Source organism: Emys orbicularis, chromosome 1 (assembly GCF_028017835.1).
Source record: "Emys orbicularis isolate rEmyOrb1 chromosome 1, rEmyOrb1.hap1, whole genome shotgun sequence".
Classification (NCBI taxonomy): domain Eukaryota; kingdom Metazoa; phylum Chordata; order Testudines; family Emydidae; genus Emys; species Emys orbicularis.
The window spans coordinates 223445043-223464314 of record NC_088683.1 but is presented as its reverse complement, the minus strand read 5'-3'; positions in this window follow the sequence as shown (position 1 = coordinate 223464314).

The window sequence follows — 19272 nt, the reverse complement described above, 5'->3', positions numbered from 1 at the left end:
TGTCTGGTTTTCTTCCTTCCCGGTCTCCCTCATTGAATGTGTCAAAGGAAAAGCGTTTTACAAAGGAACATACTTGAATCGCTTACAGTCAGTATTTAAAAATACAAGGATTCATAATTGGGATTTTTACTGTAATAAACATCTGGATAACTCTTTCAAATGCTAATGTGTGATAGACATTCCGGGGCTGCCTTGGCAGAAGTATTTAATACACAATTTGAGCTGCATGAAGTGTTGGTAACTGAACCACCAGATCCCCGGGGAAGGTGCAGGACTTTCAAACCCAGAAGGTTTCGTTCGCTTCTCACTTACCTTTCCCTTCCCTCTCTGGGTTTAAGCACACATTTTCTCAGACACTTTAAACACATCTTTGCTGCTGAAAGACATCTGGGATTTTCTTTTCGTGCTCATTGACCGAGCGATCGCATTTACATCCCAAGCAGAATTTGAAGTTCACTGTTTATACAGTTGAGGTTCGATTTTAATTGGCATGTTTTAATTATCTGTGCGTCTCCTGATAAAATGTGCATTTACAGTTCCCATCCTACTAATACACGAGACACGTTGGAGGGATCTCGCTTTTGTTTTCTTTGTCACCCTAAAATAATTCATTCGCACACTTAGATGATTCACTTATTCGAGAGCTGGGTGGGAGACAGCTCTATTTTTCCTATTAATCATACACATCCACAGTCCTCAAGACAGAGTTTTCATGCGGGATCCTTAACTTGAGATTCTTTAAACAGAGCAAATTGTAAATAAGAAGTGTGTATATGTTTTAATTATATAATATATAATAATATATGTATATAATATATTATAACAGGCCTTGGAAATAATGTCTGACTTTATAAATAAAGGAACCATCAAGTCAGACATTATTCCCCAGAGCTGTCGGGCACATAAAGGCTCTACATGACATTTATTTCCTCTTATTTTATGCCTTTTAAAAATACATAGGCGGGGCTGGGTGTTCGTTTGTACACAATCAATGAATATGCGATCACATCATTTTTACACAAAGCTACATTTTAATGATAAATACGTGTGACTAAAATACAATAACCAGTTTCTGACCCCCTTTATGAAATGTCTCTGACATGCTAGATTTCCTCCTTGTGTTGCACTGAAGGAGTATTCCTGTTCGCTTTGCCTGTTAGTTTTTATTTTTCTAATCGTCGCTCCGAAATGCTTGTGTCTGGAGTGAGAACGCAATTTGGAAGGAAAGTCTTTTTAACTCGGGAGAGAAGAGATCCTGGCACCAGACACATTTTCACATACACTCTCGAACTATCATTGTCACGATTCAATGCCACAACTTCAAAAAGCTCTATTTATCCCTTCTTAGTTATTGCTATTCTTGAGCGCCATGTCAATAATAATTATAATAAAAAACAAACCTAGAAATTAGGTATTAAACGTACAGATAACTGATACAGCGCCTGCGAGCAATTTACTTAGTTACTGACTGACCGGATTTTACTGGTTAGGTTTTTTTTTTAATGAAGGCTACTTTTGCACATTTCTTGTATTATATACATATATATATATATAGATATAGATATAGATATATAAAATAATGTGTTGAACGGTCATTATAAAAGAAGAATTAGTGGGTTGCATAAACGAGCAAAAGAGAACTCCTGCTTTTATTTTTTCTAATTTTTGTTAACATGTTAATTTATCCTCTCTCTCTACTAATAAGCAAATAAATTACACTTTAAGTGCATGGGTATAGAACACTTCTGGCTTGTTCTCCCTGATTGCTTGTCTGATTGATACCCTGTTATCTGGCAAAAAAAAAAAAAAAAAAAAAAAAAAAAAAAAAAAATCGGCTTTATCCGCTTTCACGATCAATAACTAAAATGAAAATGACAAATTTAATACTGCAACCTGCATGAGATTATAAAGCTGTAAAAAATCTGTTGTTTGTTGTACAAATTGGGGCTGTCTACACCATTTGGACTTGATGTTTACAGGAGAGTCTAAGAAACCCTGTTCCTTAAAAGGGGGAAATGTGTTGCAGAGGTTAAGTTTATGGCGCATTTTGTTGTTGTTGTTTTACTGACACTTGCAAGAAACGTGCACTAAGGCATTGGTTCTAAATCTCCAAACTGAAGCGATTTGGAGTACGTGGCGCCGCGTGAACCTGAAACACCTTCATTTGAGACGCTTTCCTGTATCGTGTAAAATGCTCTGAAGGGGCTCAAGCAGCCCCGCTCTGCCTGGGTCCCCCCACATTTAGCTCAACCTCTTCCAAACATGTATTTAAACAATGCAGATAAACTTCATTTGGAGCCTGCCGGCCAATTTGGGAGCCAATGGCAGGAGAGACAATGAGCCCTGATTGCGCGCGAGGATCCTCGGCGATGCGATCTTGCCTTTGCCAAGTCACTTTGTTGTTTTATTTATTTTTTTAACAAACTTTCATTCATTTACGGTCTTTTTTTCCCCCTGCAACCTGCTAATTTAACACTGGAGCGCGTTATTGCAGTGTTAGGGGGAGAGAAAGAGAGAGAGAAAACAACAATACTGCAATGATCCAAATGATACAGTAGAATTATAGCAATTATAGTTCTACTTGGAGAAGAAAACCTTGCTGAGATCAGCCAAACAAACTGATGCCTTGTAAGGATAACAAGCTTCTGGATTGACAACCAATGCTGAGAAAGGCAGGAGGGCACAAACGGAAATATTTGCCTTTTTTAACTCCAACCAGCCAAGATTAACCTCCTCGACTGTTGCTTTCATAGCAATATCCACTTCAGCTTGATGCACCCAGGACACGGTATATATTTTATTCACACCCACAGTTCTATCCGTGGTAAGAGAAGACAATGAAATATACCCCCCTTGCTTAGCCTGAGCCATCCCTTCCCCCACTCTCAGTTCCACCCAAGGTTTCCTTTTGCAGGGTGTAAAAGAAAAGGCTCATGGAAATGTCTAAAACGGGTGGATAATGGGATTGCCAATGGAGCCTCTTCGTTTGGGGCTGGTTTAGCAGGCTAGTAGCTACTCTAACTCTGGCCAAGGCAAATGTCCCTCCTCTACACGCTTTAACATCATTACTTGGCTCTTGGGAGTGTAATCTCCAGCACCCCAGCCAGCCCGAGGTAGCGGAAGTGGCATGTCTGATTAGTGCGCTGCTAATAAAGTAACTTTCTCTAGCTGCAAACTCTGCCACTTCCCAGTTGCTGGCTCCAGAGAGAGCGTGCGTGCCAGCTGGGCTGGAGCGTTGCTACACATCGATCCCCTCTCGGTACACACACAGCCTGTTGTGCCCTAGTCCCTGCGAGCCCCCGCCCCTTTCCGCTCCGGAGGGCAAAGAGGTGGGCAATCAGAAACCAGCCCTGTTTAAATAAACCCATCAGCACAGCATCAAACCCACGCGAAGCTAAGTCCTTAGGCGGAGCCTCTCTGCCCCACACTGGCCTCGTCCTCCCCGGGCACTTGGGCAACAGAAGCGGGGCTCCATAGCGGGGCTCCAGCTGACGCTGTTGTAATGAGCTGCTCGGGATAACTACGGCAACCCTCGCCCTGCGTGCCCAGCTGATCCTGCTTCGGTGCTCCCCTCCTGCGGCTCCGAGCGGGGCTGCAATGCAGCTCTCCCCAGGGCTGGGGGGCTGCGGATCGCATGGCTCCTAAGAAAGGGGGGGGGGAGCTGCCTAGCCCCATATCCTCCCCAAAGGCCCACCGGTACCGCTGGTCCCCATACATTCGCGGTTCCCAGCCCTCTCAAGGCGGGCGGCAAGTGCTGTGTGAAGTTCTGGTTCTCAACTTAGGGAACCCTGGGCTTTATTCGGGGCCAGCTCTCGGTGCACAAAACCCTTCAGTTAACGGGGGCAAGGAACTCAACCGCTATTTCCTAGCACTTGGGTTTCCTCCCCCCCCCCCATAAGGCAACCTGTATATTTGCAGCGTTGGCCAAGCTACTGCCATCAATAGAAGGACTCCCACTGACGCCAGTGGGCTTTGGCTCTGGTCTCCATCGCACAGATTAGGGCATCTTTCCTCAGCAAGAGTTGTGCTATATTGAGCAAGAAGCATGTTGGTTACCAGGAGCGGACGATGGTGATCTGGTCAGTTCTTCCCTTTGCAATAGCCCATCGCCTCCTCCTTTTGGGGGGACACTTGGACCCTTCCCGCAGAGGAGCCAGATCTCTACAGAAAGCCCCGGGAAAGCTGGAGTGCTCAGTTTAGTCACCGCTAGGCTCTCCTCCATGTGACACATTATTCATGTAGGGTTTGGGGTACAAAACTGCCTAGCTGACATTCACTATAAGCTGCTCCGCTGCCGTCAGCCCAATTCTTTAACAATGTCAGTGTAACCTGAACACCTGCGCTTTTCTGCGGGAGAGGGGGGTGTTAAGTGAAAATATTGGCGGTGAGAACCATATTTCCTTGACTTGTCAACGCTCACAATACAGATAATCGTTTATCTTCCCTGTCTCAATGACACATGAAAAGGAGAATTTTCCAATGGAGCGGCTTCCTGTTCCAGAAGAATTAGCGGTTCCCGGAAGGACACCTCTCTGAACATCTGGCCTAGTTACAGTGAATTTGTGTAGCTTACAATTGGATTCGCCCGAGCCTCAGAACATCGTGAAATGAAGTGACGTGTGTATTTCACCCCTAACTCTCTTATCCTTTAATCAGTAAAGGATTTTGATGTCAAGCCTGGAAAAGAAATGGTTTAAAGCATCTCCAGGATCTCTTGCACGTACACAAGTTATATTAACAGGCAGCAAGGGATAGATAGGATTTTGGAGGTAGCTAGCCACACATCTAACTCAATGTTCCACTTTATTTTGGATAAGAAAGGGCAGATCCAAAATCGCCATAGCATTCTGTCGGATTTATGACAAACTCAGCTGTAAGCTCAGGGGCTTTAATTGAAACAGCTTCTTGTAGAAGAGCTGGGGAAACTCTAAGTTACCTCTGCGAATTTCATTTTGCTGTAGTTCTTATACCACAGGGCATCATTGTAGTAACTGAGCGTCCAGTGCAGTAAAGAGAAATAGCTAAGCACCATCCTAACAAAGTAACAACAAGAGGAAAGGACACCTGAATAAAAAACACTAACATATGTTTATATTTTTCATCAGTTTCTGACGGGTTCCTCTCAACACTAACAGCAATGAAGCACATTGTGGTTACATGTACTAATTACATAGAGAATCAAAGTTTTCTTTGGGTTTGTCTAGGTCAGTGGTTCTCTACCTTTTCCTTACCCATGTTACAAGGTCAGCAGGTAGTTTGGGGATCACTTTGCTATCTAGTCAAAAGGAAAGGGACGTATTGGCCGCTGCTTCCAGCAGCTCCTATTGGCCTGGAGCAGAGAACCGCGGCCACTGGAAGCCGCGATTGGCCGAACCTGCGGACGCGGCAGGTACACAAACCGGCCAGGCCCACCAGGGGCTTTCCCTGAACAAGTGGCGGAACAAGTTTGGGAACCACTGAATTACAACATGGTGGTCCACTGTCACTGTTAAAATAGGGTTTAGTCTTGCCATGGAGACAAACATGTTTGAACAATGTCCCCAAGCCACATACAGATTTGGTCTGCCAAAGTTTGTAGAATTAGCTCAAAAGTATAGTTTACTTCATGCAAGATTGTTTTAACTATGTTAGTGGACAAGGGAGTTGTAACTGGATATCCAACACACTGTTTGTAAATTGCTGATTACCTCAAATTAACCCTAACCGCTAAGGCCCGCCTACGCCACTGATTGCTACTTTGTGTAACTGGGTTAGAACATGGTGAACTCTACACGTAGTTTGTGTACACACAATGTGTTTAGTGCTTTGGAGCCAATATTGCTTCCATTAAAGTCAATGACATCGCTGATGGGTTCCTAACACTGTGGGTGAATCACCATTCAACCCTGCTCAGGAGCTGGTCTGGTGCACAAATGACAGGTTGTAACTGGGGTTTAACATAGTTTTTTTGCTATGCAGAAAGGGTGATGATAATATGATAATAATTAATATAATTATAGTAACTATTTTTCAAAGTTAAAAAGCCCCTTATATTTGATTTATATTTGTTTATTTTGTAAGAGGAAGGAGTCCAGCAGTTGTAGCTAAAGGTAGAAACTGTGCTTCTGCCCTAGGCCTGTGCTTGAGAACCAGTGCTTCGCTGGTCCTCGTCTCTCATCCTTGACATTCTTGGCCATTGCCTAGATCAGAGGTGGGCAAACTATGGCCCGCGGGCCACATCCGGCCCCTCCCCTGCTGTCCCCCCTTTCCCGCAGCCTCAGCTCTCCGTGCCGCAGGTGCTCTGGGTGGCGGGGTTGTGAGCTCCTGCCAGGCAGTGTGGCTGTGAGAGCCGCCGGTCTGCCCCGGTGCTCTAGACTGCGTGGCTGGCTCCAGCCGGGTGGCACGGTTCCCAGTCCTGGTGCTCTGAGCGTCATGGTAAGGGGGCGGGGAGTGGGGGGGGGTTGGATAAGGGGTAGGGAGTCTCAGGGGGCAGTCAGGGGACAAGGAGCAGGGGGAAGTTGGATGGAGAAGAGGTTCGGGGGGTGGTGAGGGGACAGGGAGCAGGGGAGGTTGGATAGGGGGTGGGTCCCGGGGGGGCGGTTAGAGGTGGGGGGTCCTGGGAGGGGGCAGTCAGGGGACAAGGACCAGGGGGGGTTGGATGGGTTGGAGGTTCTGATGGGGGCAGACAGTGGGCAGGAAGTGGGAGGGGGCGAATAGGGGGCAGGGACTCAGCTGTTTGGGGAGGCACAGCCTTCCCTACCTGGCCTCCATACAGTTTCGGAACCCCGATGTGGCCCTCGGGCCAAAAAGTTTGCCCACCCCTGGCCTACATGCTTCATCCTGGTTCTGTGAGGAATGGAATATGTAAATTATTAATGTGTATGAGGTAAGGGGAAAGGGATCAGACAAGACCTGGGTGTGAGGGGAGGTGTGTGCATGAGAGAGAGAAATGAAGATTCTCTCTCATCATTTACAATGCCAGGGCCCTACAATGCAAACAAAGGAAAGTTAATTTTAAGCGGAACTCTGGTATCCTTCCACTTCTCTAATTTTGAAATACACCTTGAAATTTACCTGCCTGTTTTTCCTCTTTATTTCTATGCAAACTGAGTTTCTCTTCTATGCTTATTTCCTGGCAGGACAGCTGCCATGGGCCAAGCTCTAGGTCATTTGCTGTCATAGAGATGTTGACAGGTCCGCGAGTATTTCTTAAATACTAATTGTTATTTTTCAAACTGATTCCTTAGAACTCCCTGTCTGTATAGCACCTGACAGAAAAACACCAGCAATGTCAATTAGAAGGAGCAGGCAGCTCATCTGCTGTAAGCCTCAGCCCATGTGGTGTTTGGCTTATGCCATAGGATGCTACCATTCAACTAGCATGATCTTTGAACCCCAAATCTGGGCGGTGCACCTCTCTCAAGGGAAAAACATTTTATCCCCCGTATGGCAGACATTTCCCACATTTCATTTATCCTGAATTTAAAGATATTTTCTAAACACAGGGTCCTTGTTTTAACATTTACGTGTACCTGCTTTCCTCGTGCACCTGACACATCACAGTAGGTTGAGGTGGCACATAGCTGTTGGGTCACACACTCCCCTTTGCTACATGGAGGCACCCAAGCATGAGGAAATGGGGAGCAGTGCATCCAGGGCACACTCTTTTGGACCCTAGACTGTGGAAGCCCCTTTCTAAGCATTACACTGACAGGGCCCTATTGATTTGGCAGGAGCAGAGTGTTCTTCATGGTGTCATCCAGACTATCTACAGAACAGTCAGCACTCTTTTACCCAGGCTTCTCTCAGCAACATCTCTCAGGTACGGAAGATTCTGCAACAGCAGCAAGAGGCCAGGCTGTGCATGTCTCCTACTGCCGGGCTGCCATGGGGCTGGAAATCACTGTGGTGTCATCCAGGGCTAAGGGATACCACCAAGGGATTTAGGTGCCTAATGACACTTTAGCCATCTATATCCAACATTTAGATCCTCAGCACCCCTCCCCCCCATTCAACTAGCATCTAACCCCGTAGGTGCCCAAAGTCCATAAGTGTCTACATTTGTGCTGGTAAGGTCCCCTGGGTACCTACATTTCTGCTGCTGGCCATGCACACAGCTGCTTAAATCTTGATACTCAAGTGCCTAAGCCCCAGTGGGAGTCTCAAACTAGTCGTTACCTCACCTATCTTGCTTGTGGAGTCCAAAATGGTAGGCATGCTCTGAGCATACCTACCAGATCTGGCCTTGTACACAACAGCAGTGGTGCCCTTGTAACTGCTAGCCCAGTGGTTAGTGCACTCCCCTGGGATCTAGGTGACCAAGTTCATTTCTCCCCATGCATGATGTGGAGCAGAGCTTTGAATTTAGGTCTTTCACCTCCCAGCAGGGTGCCCTAACTGCGTGGATGTGGAATATTCAGGGGCAGGGATCGCCAATCTCTCCTGTTGAAGCTGTTTCGCGTTGTATAAAAGAGTCATTGGGCCAGAAAAAGAATGAGAGTGACTTTTTAAGCCCAGGGGTTGGAGCAGTCCCTATGAGGTAGGAGACCAAGTTCCAGTCCCTGTTTATGTATACAAAGTGGAACAGCTTCAACAGGAGCACTTGAGAGAGACCCACAACAGCACTCTTTTCTGGCAGGGAGGGAGACCTGGGTTCAGATCTCTGCTTCACATTGGGCATAGGGGGAATTGAACAAGAGACTCTAACAGCCTGGGTGAGTGCATGAACCACTGGCTTAGCAGTTACAAATGTGTCTTCCTCCAGGTGTGCTATGTGTAAGAAAGGGCTTAGGCACCTAACGCCAGGAAAGGGTTCACAGCTGTGAATCCCAAGCAGAGGGAGGCACCTTTCTCTGGACTGAGCTTAGGCACCTATGTCCCTTTCAGGGTGAGGCAGGTGAGATAGGTGAGGGAGTGCCTAGTTTGTGAAGCCTGAAGTAGGCACTGGTTCCTTATTTGTAAAATGGGGATAATTGCACTTCCCTACCTCTCAGGGTTGAGGTGAGGATAAATAATTTAATGGTTGTGAGATGCTAAGATAGTATGTTACTCAAAGCCGTATAAATAGCATGGACAGAGACTTGGGAGCTGGAAGGAAACAGAGAGGAAAGGAAACACAAGAAAAGAAAAAAGGACCACCAAGTGTATCCTGCTGCATAGTGATGTTAGTCACAGAAAGGAGTGAAAATGTCTTGCAAACTGATTGAAGTGTTGAGAAGATACACACAAAATTGAACTCAAGAAAGGAAAACTGCAAAAATATTGACTCATGAAAATTAGAACTGGAAAAGACCTATTACATAATCTAGTCCATACCCTGGTGATACAGGATTTTTTTCTTCGTGCTACATTCACTAATGTTTTATTTATTTATTTACCAATCTAGTCTATTTTTAAGCATACCAAGCAATGGGAATTTGGAGCCTGCTTTTGTAGTAGGGAGTGGAGGTTGGCAACTAACAATCTGCTTCCAGATATTTGCGGCATAACACACAATGCTTGTTTGGTTTTGTTGTTTCAGTACAAATGTGGTTAGTGAGTGTGAAAAAATAAAAAATAAACAGGTGACTTTGGGATGTCCCCTCCAGATTCTTACCTGAGACTTGAAATGACTAGGGAAGAGCCTGCCTTCCAGAGAATCCATTCCATGTGTTACAGTGAATCCAGTACATACCGTGATGGACAGTCCAGAGCTTAATTAGTACTATGTGAATGCCTACAGCAATAGTGTGACCAATAAAGCTCTCAGGTTATGAACTTCATTATTAGGCCTCAGTGCTTCAGCTTAAGGAGTTCACAATAACCTGGAACAAACTGTGTTCACTAAGAAAATAATCTGATACAGTTTCAGTCATAGCACCTCTTCTACTGGAGCCAACCTTGATTTAACAACTCTCACTTCCAGAATTGTCTATGTAGGGTTCCAGGTCTTCTTCTAATTGATATAAATCCTCCTGTGGAATCATGTGTTCTATAAAAGGCCTGTTCTCCCTTCTGGATTTTCTTCTCCAACCCAAACATGTCTCCTGGTGCACCAAAGCAGCTGGCCGTAGGTAAGATTAAGCAAAGTGAAAAAAGGAATTGGGAAGGAAAGAACAAACAGGTGAGGGAGAGAGCTGGCAGATGGAAGGGCAGGACATGCACAGGTGTATTGGCTTGCATCTTCCCATTTCTCCTCTCTTTTCGATATTTTCTGTTATATTTCCAAATTTTCTAGATCAATTAATTAGTTCTAATTTAAGGTGCTATTAATCATCTGTGAGGCTGCAACCCCTCCCAGTGCAGTATCATCTGGAAATTTCATGAATGTGTGTTTTATTCTCTTCTTCCACATCATTACTGAAGATACTAAGAAAGGCTAAGCCGAACAGTGGTCACTATCGCACCACACCAGACACCGCCTCACACTGCTGTTGCCACTGAGCTATTATTATTGTCCTTCTGCCACTTTTAAATTCATACAAAAATTGCATATTCAAGGAAATAATCAATTTTGCAAAAGAGGTTTTGTCAGACCCTGTTTCAAATATTTTCATGTGTTCTTACTTACTTTTTAAAGACCCCATTGAGGGCTAAATGTGTTAAAAGTAAAGATTACTCACCTACTAGAAGCTAAGCTCATATCTAAGTCATTGCAGAATATGGGCTTAATTTTATCCAAAAAGCAATCATGTTTGTCTGGGGGAAATCAATGCTTTATAAACCCATTTTGCTCAATAGTTATTATCTTTCTATTGGTTTGTAATTTTCTTCTCTTCATTATTTTACTAGAGATAGAAGTTAGTTGTTGGTAATTGCCAGGATCATTTTCTTTCCTTATCTGAAGATTAGTACCACATTTACTTCTCTCCAATCTTTCTTTATCTCCTTGATTCTTCACAACTGAAAAAAAATTGTCAGCAGAATAGTAAAATAGGCTTCAATTCAGCAAACACCAACTTCAGTGGTACTTCTCACATGCATAAAGTTAAACATATGTATCAGTGTTTTGTAGTATCAGAACCTTAATTAGTGCAAGTGCAGCAGTCTAGCCATGTGCAAAAAGGTTCAGGATTAGAACCTTACTCCCTTATTACTGTAGCATACATGTTATCAGTACTGATTCCAATTCATAATGTTCATAGGTTCTCAGTATTCCTCACGCACTCTTTTTCAATCGTTATATTGTGAGGTCTCCATTACTTCTCATTTGTCCAGACTTTTTAAAATTTGTGCTCAACAGATTTTTAAAATATTGAGTATTACAACTTTTTTTGTCATTATTAATTTAATGTTTTTGTCATTTATTAATTTAAAACCATGAAAAGAAAAAAATGACAGGAAGAAGGAGGATGCCACATTCTTCCTGCTGTTTAGATCTGAGAACCTAAACCCACAGCAAATTCAACTTCTTCCCTTGGCATCTACTCTTCCACTTGTGCTTCTCTAACATTTATTCTAATTCTGATAGCTAGGGAAGCTGAAACAGAGTCCAGATCTACCAGAAACACATGGCTAAAAATGCATGTGTGTTTCCCTTGATACACACACTAAAATAGGGAAGCATGCACAAGTGAAAAATCAACATTGTAAAAACATGTCTACATAGGCTGGATTTCAAACTAAGGCCTGGTCTACACTGCAAAGTTAGGTCAATGTAAGCAACCTTGCATCGACCTAGTTGTGTGTGTGTGTCTACAATTAAATTTGTCTCCCACTGATGTAAGCTCTCCATTACATCAATATAGTGACACCACCTCCCTGAACAGTGGTCAATGTATTGAGTTGATGCAGTGTGAATGTAGACACTGCGTTAACTAGTCTTCCAGCAGCTGTCCCACAATGCCTGACACTGACTGCTCTGGCCACATTTGTGAACGGCACTGCCCAGAGATCAGGGAGAATGGAAGGTCCCTCCCACCCTTTAAAGCCCAGCACATTTTTAAAATGCCTTTTCCTGGTTGTCCAGCTGGGCAAGCATACCTAGCAGCCAGGGCCGGCTCCAGCATTTCTGCCGCCCCAAGCAAAAAAAAAAAAAAAAAAAAGCCGCGATCGCAATCGCGACCGGCGGCAGCAATTGGGAAGAAAAAAAAAAGCCGCGATTGGCGGCGGCAGGTCCTTCGCTCCTAGAGGGAGTGAGGGACCTGCCGCCCCTGAATTGCTGCAGGTGCTGCCCCTCTCCCTTGGCCGTCCCAAGCACCTGCTTGTTAAGCTGGTGCCTGGAGCCAGCCCTGCTAGCAGCTCTCCATTGTTATGGGCAACTGCCCAGCTGACCATGCCGGCTACATGCTACATGACATCTATGAGCAGGTTGCATGGGGGATGCAGGAGAATGGACAGGACTGGGATCAACAGCAGTGCCATGTGAAAGAGAGAGAATTGCATCAGGCATATCAGAAGGTCAGCAAGGCCAGCAGTCAATCTGGTGTCAAGTAGCAGACCTGCTGCATTTACAAAGAGTTGCATACTGTACTTGGCAGAGACCCTACCACCATCCCACAGACCACTGTGGATACCTCCGAGGAGTCTGAGGCACAGGCTGCTGGTGTGAACAGCATGGACAAGACGAGGCAGAGCAGGAAGAGGAGTGTAGCGAGGCAGTGTGGTTCCCCGCCACCCCGGAGAGGGACGAGCCTCTCCGGACACCAAAGTGGGCAGAGCCAGTGAATCCTGAGCCTGCCCCACAGAGGTCAAGGCGCAGGACAGGAAGTATAAAAGCCCAACCCCAGAGCTCACTAGAAGAACAGCCGCTGGAGAGGCCAGACGGCTGTGGCCTAGCTCCCGGTTGGGAGACCCCGGCAATCGGCGGCCAACCCGAAGACTGGCCAGACCAGCCAATGCCTGATGATGACTAGAGCCCGGAGAAGCTGTCAAGCCTGCCCCTCGCAAGTTACCCAGAGGAGCTGCCAAGGCTACCGCTTGCCAGTTACCCTGAGGAGCCCATTGTGCTTGACCCCTTGGAGGACACCATCCAGACCCAGGTACCTCTAGAGGGGGAGTTAGGAAGTAGCCCTGGGGCAGCTGGCCATAGTCAGGCTGCAGCACTGCCAGAGCCTATGTCAGTGTGTTGCGGCCAGGATCCCCACTGACACAGCAGCAGGCCTTCTGCCGCTGCTAGGGTCCCGGGCTGGGATGCAGTGGAGTGGGTGGGCCTGCGTCCCCCCTGCTACCCAACTTGTGGGTGGCAGTCTCCCCCTCTCGCAGGCCCTTCAGAGCCAGGAGCCTGGGCCTGCCGTTTTCCTGTTTGCTCAGCCCCTGCGTGAGGGCCTGAGCCATTGACTCTTTCTTGCACTGCCCTGACCCAGGGCCGGGGCTTGTTCATTATATAACAGACGCTCAGCTCCTGCCTGAGGGCCTGAGCCCGTGACTCACTACTGCCTGCCAACTGGGTGTGAATAACTGTTATGTTTTGCCTCTCCGGCTGCAGTGGCACGAGACCCCCACAGCCAGGCTAATTCCCTGTCACAACTGAAAGGAAGTAGCGAGGCGGTGTGGTTCCCTGCAGCCCTGGAGAGGGACGAGCCCCCGCCAAACCCTGCTGCAAGGAGGAAGACGGGGGACATGCAATCGGGGGACATGTCCATCTGTGCCACGAACTAGGACCTGTTTGAGTCTCCACTGCAGTCCAGTCAGTCCCAGCAGTTGAGCATGGGTGAGCCTGATGCAGGGTCAGGAATGTCAGGTAAGTGTGTAAATTTATTTCCCATTACAGTGATGGCACCTCAGCTTTACAGGACACAACTATCGACTTTTCATTAATTTACTCGTGCTAGAAGAGCTAGTGGTACAACCAAGATAGGTAGAGTTGCTCTCTGCTTTTCATTCCCCTCTAGAGTTAGGCGGTGTGTGTGTGTGTGTGTGTGTGGGGGGGGGGTTAGGGGTTAGGGGGGAGCCATGCAGAGCAGTTTGTTTATGGAAACAGGATGTTGCTTGAATCCTCCTGAGAGATCTTGAAGCAACTTTCATGGAGGCACTCTGCAATCCTCTGCCAAAGGTTTCTAGGGAGGGCTGCCTTATTTCTTCCTCTGCAGTAGGACACTTTCCCACACCACTCAACCATAACTTCAACAGAAACCATTGCAGTATGCATGTTAGTAGCATACGGGCGTGGGTGGCTTCAGGACGCCAGCAGCAGCTGTGTTCTCTGTGCCTTTGTCACCCTCAGCAGTGAGATAAAATCACCACCGCCTGTGGAAAATGGTGCCAGTATTTGGTGCCATTGCCCTATGCTCATAGTTTCATGCAACCCAGAAATTTCCTCTTCATTTCTCTCACCTCTGGTGGGCTATACTGACTCTGGCTGGTGCTGGGAGAGGTACCGTGCACAAGTACTCTGAAGCAGAAGTGTCATAAGCAAGTTTTGTTAAAAACTCTAGAGGAGCAAAGGAAAGGAATTTTGAATCTTAACTTTCACTTTCCACTGTGACTATACTGACAAGGGTACCTCTGTGTTTTATCTGGTGCTGCTGCTGTTGCGGCCTTCAGGGTCTCCCCCTCCACAACCACAGAACACCTGTGCCAGATGAAGAGAAAGAAGAGGACTCAGGATGACATGTTCAATGAGATCTTGCAAGCCAGTGCTGCATCAGACCATGAGCAAAGGGCCTGGAGGATGAATACTGAAGACTGTATGGAAAAGCAAAGAGTGGACAAGAGAGAGGCCCAGGAGTGGGAAAGGGAACTGCATCAGGACACAATGGGGCTTCTTCAGCAGCAAACACAGATGCTGCAGACTCTTGTGGATTTACAGGTTAAATAATCCTGGGCTTGCCTCCCTTTGCAGTCCCTGGAGGGCTGCAGTATAGCACGTTCCTACACCCCCACCTCAACATTCTGCATGTCGGGCTGCGTCCTTACCCCTACCCCTCCACACTGGGGAGCATTAAGGACAACCACAGCTTCACATATACTGACCAGTGAGAGCACGGTTGATGTATGTGTAGCTAAAATAGACATGAATGTTCCTTCTCCTTCTTTAAGCTCTGTTCCATACATTTATTAAGGTTTTAATGTATTTGCTTTTAATTTGCACATAATTTTTTGATGTACTTTTGTTATTCAATAAAACTCTATTGTTTGGAAAATTCATCTTTATTAGTTCCCATCATATGCTGCAGAATGGCTTGTGGCACTGAAAGCACCTACTAACTTGTGATTGTGCCCAGTGACAAACACAATGTAATAATCATGAAGTACAGCAAGCATCACAACAGTGATAGGTATGTTGTCAGTGTTATATTCATAGATGCACCCCAAGCACCATAGAATTCCTAACAGGCCCCCAAACTTCAGGGCCATGTATAGCTCTTTCAAAGCCTCCCTGAGCCATATAGCTCTGTGATGTGGTCTTCTGATAACCCTTGTATCTGGCTGTTCAAACTCAGCAGACAGCTGCTCCACCTCTGCCCTCCATCCTGATGGCCACTGTTCTCCCTTTGCCTCACAGATATTATGTAGGACACACCAGGCAGCTATGACCATTGGGATATTTTTCTCACAGAGATCCAGTTTTGTGAGTAAATAATGCCAGCATCCCTTCAGTCTACCAAAAGCACATTCAATTGTCATTCTGCATTCACTGAGCAGGTAGCTGAATCTTTCCTTGGTGCTGTCAAGGTGGCTGGTGTACAGCTTCATGAGTCAGGCTAGATCCCTACTCCCTAAAGAGAAGGCTGGATCCCTCAGGATCACTATTGGTATTTCACCATTGACAATGATACTCTGCCAGTTGGGAAAGTCCCTGCTTGTAGCGTTCGGAGCAGCCCTGTGTTCTTAAAGATTCACGTGTCATGCACCTTCCCTGACCAGTCCACACTGATGTCGGTGAAGCGTTCCCCAGTAATCCACCAGTGCTTGCACAACCATAGAAAAGTAGTCCTTTCTGGTGATGTGCTGAGTGGTAAGGTGGTCTGGGGCCAAAATAGGGATGTGTGTGCCGTCTATAGCTCCACACAGTTCGGGAACACAATTGCTGCAAATCCATCCACTATGTCCTTCACATTGCTGAGACACACAGTCTTGTGTAGCAGAAGATGATTAATAGCTCTGAACACTTGGATGACAACAGCCCCCATAGTGGATTTTCCAACTTCAACATGATTTCCCAGTGACTGGTAGCAACCCAGTGTCGCAAGTTTCCACAGTACAATCGCCACTTGCTTTGCCACTGTCAGTGCAGCTCTCGTTCTGGTGTCCCTGTGCTGGAGGTCTGGGGCGAGCTCAGTGTACTGATCCAGGAATGTTGCCTTGTACATCTGAAAATTCTGCAGCCACTTCTTGTCCTCCCAAACCTGCATCATGATGCGATCCCACCAGTCAGTGATTGTTTCTTAGGGCCAGAAGTGATGCTCTACTGTTTGCTGCTGCTCTGTGAATGCCACAAACAGTCTTGAATTGGCTCATGCTATGTCTTACAGCAATCTGCCCTCCAGGAAATTGTCATGGTCCCCAGAGCAGAATTTGGTGTGCTGTGTTTAATTTGGGATTTAAAGATGGAGAGAAAAAGACAAGCTTTAAAATTTCAATACTTATTATCTCAGTGGCTTTGTAGAGCAGCAAAGCCCAGGTTATGGGTCTGAAGGTCATGTTTGAATCCTTCCTTTCCCTTGCCTCACACATGTTCCAGTCCTGGTGCTTTTCGCTGTAAAATACTTGAAAAATCTGACCTTTCTTTTTGTCCACATCACTAACACCCTGGTCCAGGCCCTCACTATCTCATTTCGCGATGACAGTAAACTCCTCCAGTTAGTCATCTCAGTGCCTACTTTGTCTCCATTCATCTTTGTGCTTTCTTCCATATTACCCTTTACACATGGAATGCACTCCCTGAGCTAGCCTGCTGCACTTTCAAATCCCTCAAGACCCAGTTCTGCTGTGATGCCACCAACAAATCAGTCCACTAATAATAACTGGGGTGAGGGGCAGCCATTTTCACTGATATTTAGTGACTGAACATCCTCCCCAAGTAAAAATACTTCAAAATAATTCAGAAGCATCAAGTTGTGCACATAATTAAGCAACGTAAAAAATCTGTCTTCACCCAACAGTCCCACTATATGTCACTTTTACTTGTTTCATCTTGTCTTAATTTAGATAGCTCTTTGGGGCAGGGGCTGAACAATACAGTGCCTGGCAAGATGAGGCCTATGGGGGCCACCACAGAACTAATCAATATAATCAGAATATACGCAGATTGCATCCAACTCTTTACTTCCCATGATTCACTCTTTGGTCGCTCTCCATCCCATTTACTGATCTGTCTTGACTGTGTCACTTTATAGATACTCCATACCTTGCCTTGATTCCCTGGTTGTAGTCCTCCTGAAGTGACCCCTTTTGTTCCATGTCATTGGCTTCACTGGTCCTCATTAATGATTCCATTACTTCCCACCTTCAATATTGAGACCTATTATGGGCTTCCTGAACTCCTATGCTCTAAACGTCATGAGGTCCAGAATGCAGCTGGCAGTTATCTCTCTCACCCCAGGAGTGGGACCATATCAACCACACCTTCTGTCACATTCACTGCCTTTGAATCTACGTCAAATTCAGAATGGCCAGTCTTCATCTTTAAAATGCTACATGGACTATTTCCATCCTGTCTCTCTGACCTTCTGCTCTGGCTTCAGCTCTTTCTTTCTGCTTTGAGTCTCCACCTCTGCACAGGGTGTCTCTCTCAGCCAGTTCCTTTAAGGTGCTTCCTATTATATTGATTAGCTCTGCATTACTTTAAATGCAGTGGTGGATTCTGTCGCTCTTGATCTCTTTGAAGATGCCTTTCTGGAAGATATGCTTTAGCCAAACACAAGTTATTGGGTTCAGTAAAGGAGTAACTCAATGAAATTCTATGGCATGTGGTACACAGGTGGATTACCTAATGATTACCTAATGATCTAATAGTCCCCTTTGTCCTTAAATTCTCTGAATAAACTCTCAGGAAAAATTCTAGGTATAATCATTGGCAACTCATTGACGATACCTGCTTATTAAGGGACTGTGGTCCAAAAATTAGTGTGATGATCAAAAAGATAGACTTTTTTTTAGCATATATTTTCTATGCTATTTTCTGTTGTATGTGCTGACTAGAGCTGAGCAAAAGATTCATAACAAATAATTTATTTGTCACATTTATCTTCATTCTTTGCTCATGGAATATCCATGAGCAGAACATGATTTTCTCAAATGTATTTGTTGTGTGAAATTATACAGCAATTTGTTTGAATTTGTAACAGTATGGATTGATTGCAAACAGTCCTCTGTGGGTATTCTCTATTTGCTATTCAAACTGTGTTAGTTAGCTGCAACTGGTGTGATAAGTCACATGGTATCGTTTCTGTTGCTTGACTGGATAAGTGTGCAAGCACGTCTGGTACAAATAAGTGTGTGCATGACTGTGAAATGTGTTTTCTGCCTATACACATGCAACTTTGAATTGTGTTTTCTGCAAGCATTTGTGCCACTGAAACTTGATTACTCCAGGGGTGTGAAGCAAATCTATTAAAATTTAAATAAGTATTCAAGGATGTTTTTGCATGTTATTTGATGAAATCTAGTGTTGACCTTCATCCTGTCCTACATGCTATTTTAGCAAATGCATTCCCCAAGGGCCAGAGCACAAATAAAAAAGATCCACAGAAGAGCATGAGTGGAGGCATGGAGCTGATATGGCAGTTCCTTGTTGAGGAGATATTGAAAAGATTAGGTTTATTTAGGGCTTGTCAACACAGGGACACTTGGGGCTTGTCTACTCTTGAAACACTACAGTGGCACAGCTGCAGCACTGTAGCTATGATGCTGTAATGTTTCAGTGTAGACACTAGCTATGCTGACGGGAGGGGTTCTCCTGTTGGCGTAGGTAATCCACCTCCATGAGAGGCAATACTAGGGCAATGGAAGAATTCTTCCGTTGACGTAGCACTGTTTACACCGGGGGTTAGGTCATCTTAACTACATTGCTCAGGGGTGTGGCTCTTTCTGAATGATGTAGCTGATCTGAATGATGTAGCTGGGTCAACCTAAACTTTCAGTGTAGACCAGGCCTCAAGCAAATTAATCCAAATTAACTGAAGGTATGAATTTAATGTGGATTAGTTAAATTGCATTAACCCCCTGTGTGAACACTCTTGTTAGAATTAAAATGGCTTAAATTCAGTTTATTTTAATTCACTTTGGAAGTCAATTAAGATAAACCAAATTAAGGAAAATTTAATTCTGAATAAATTGTTCACACTGGGATTTAACACAGTTTAACTAATCCATTTTAAAGTCACACCTTTAGTTAATTTGGATTAATTTCCCGTAGTGTCCCTATGTAGA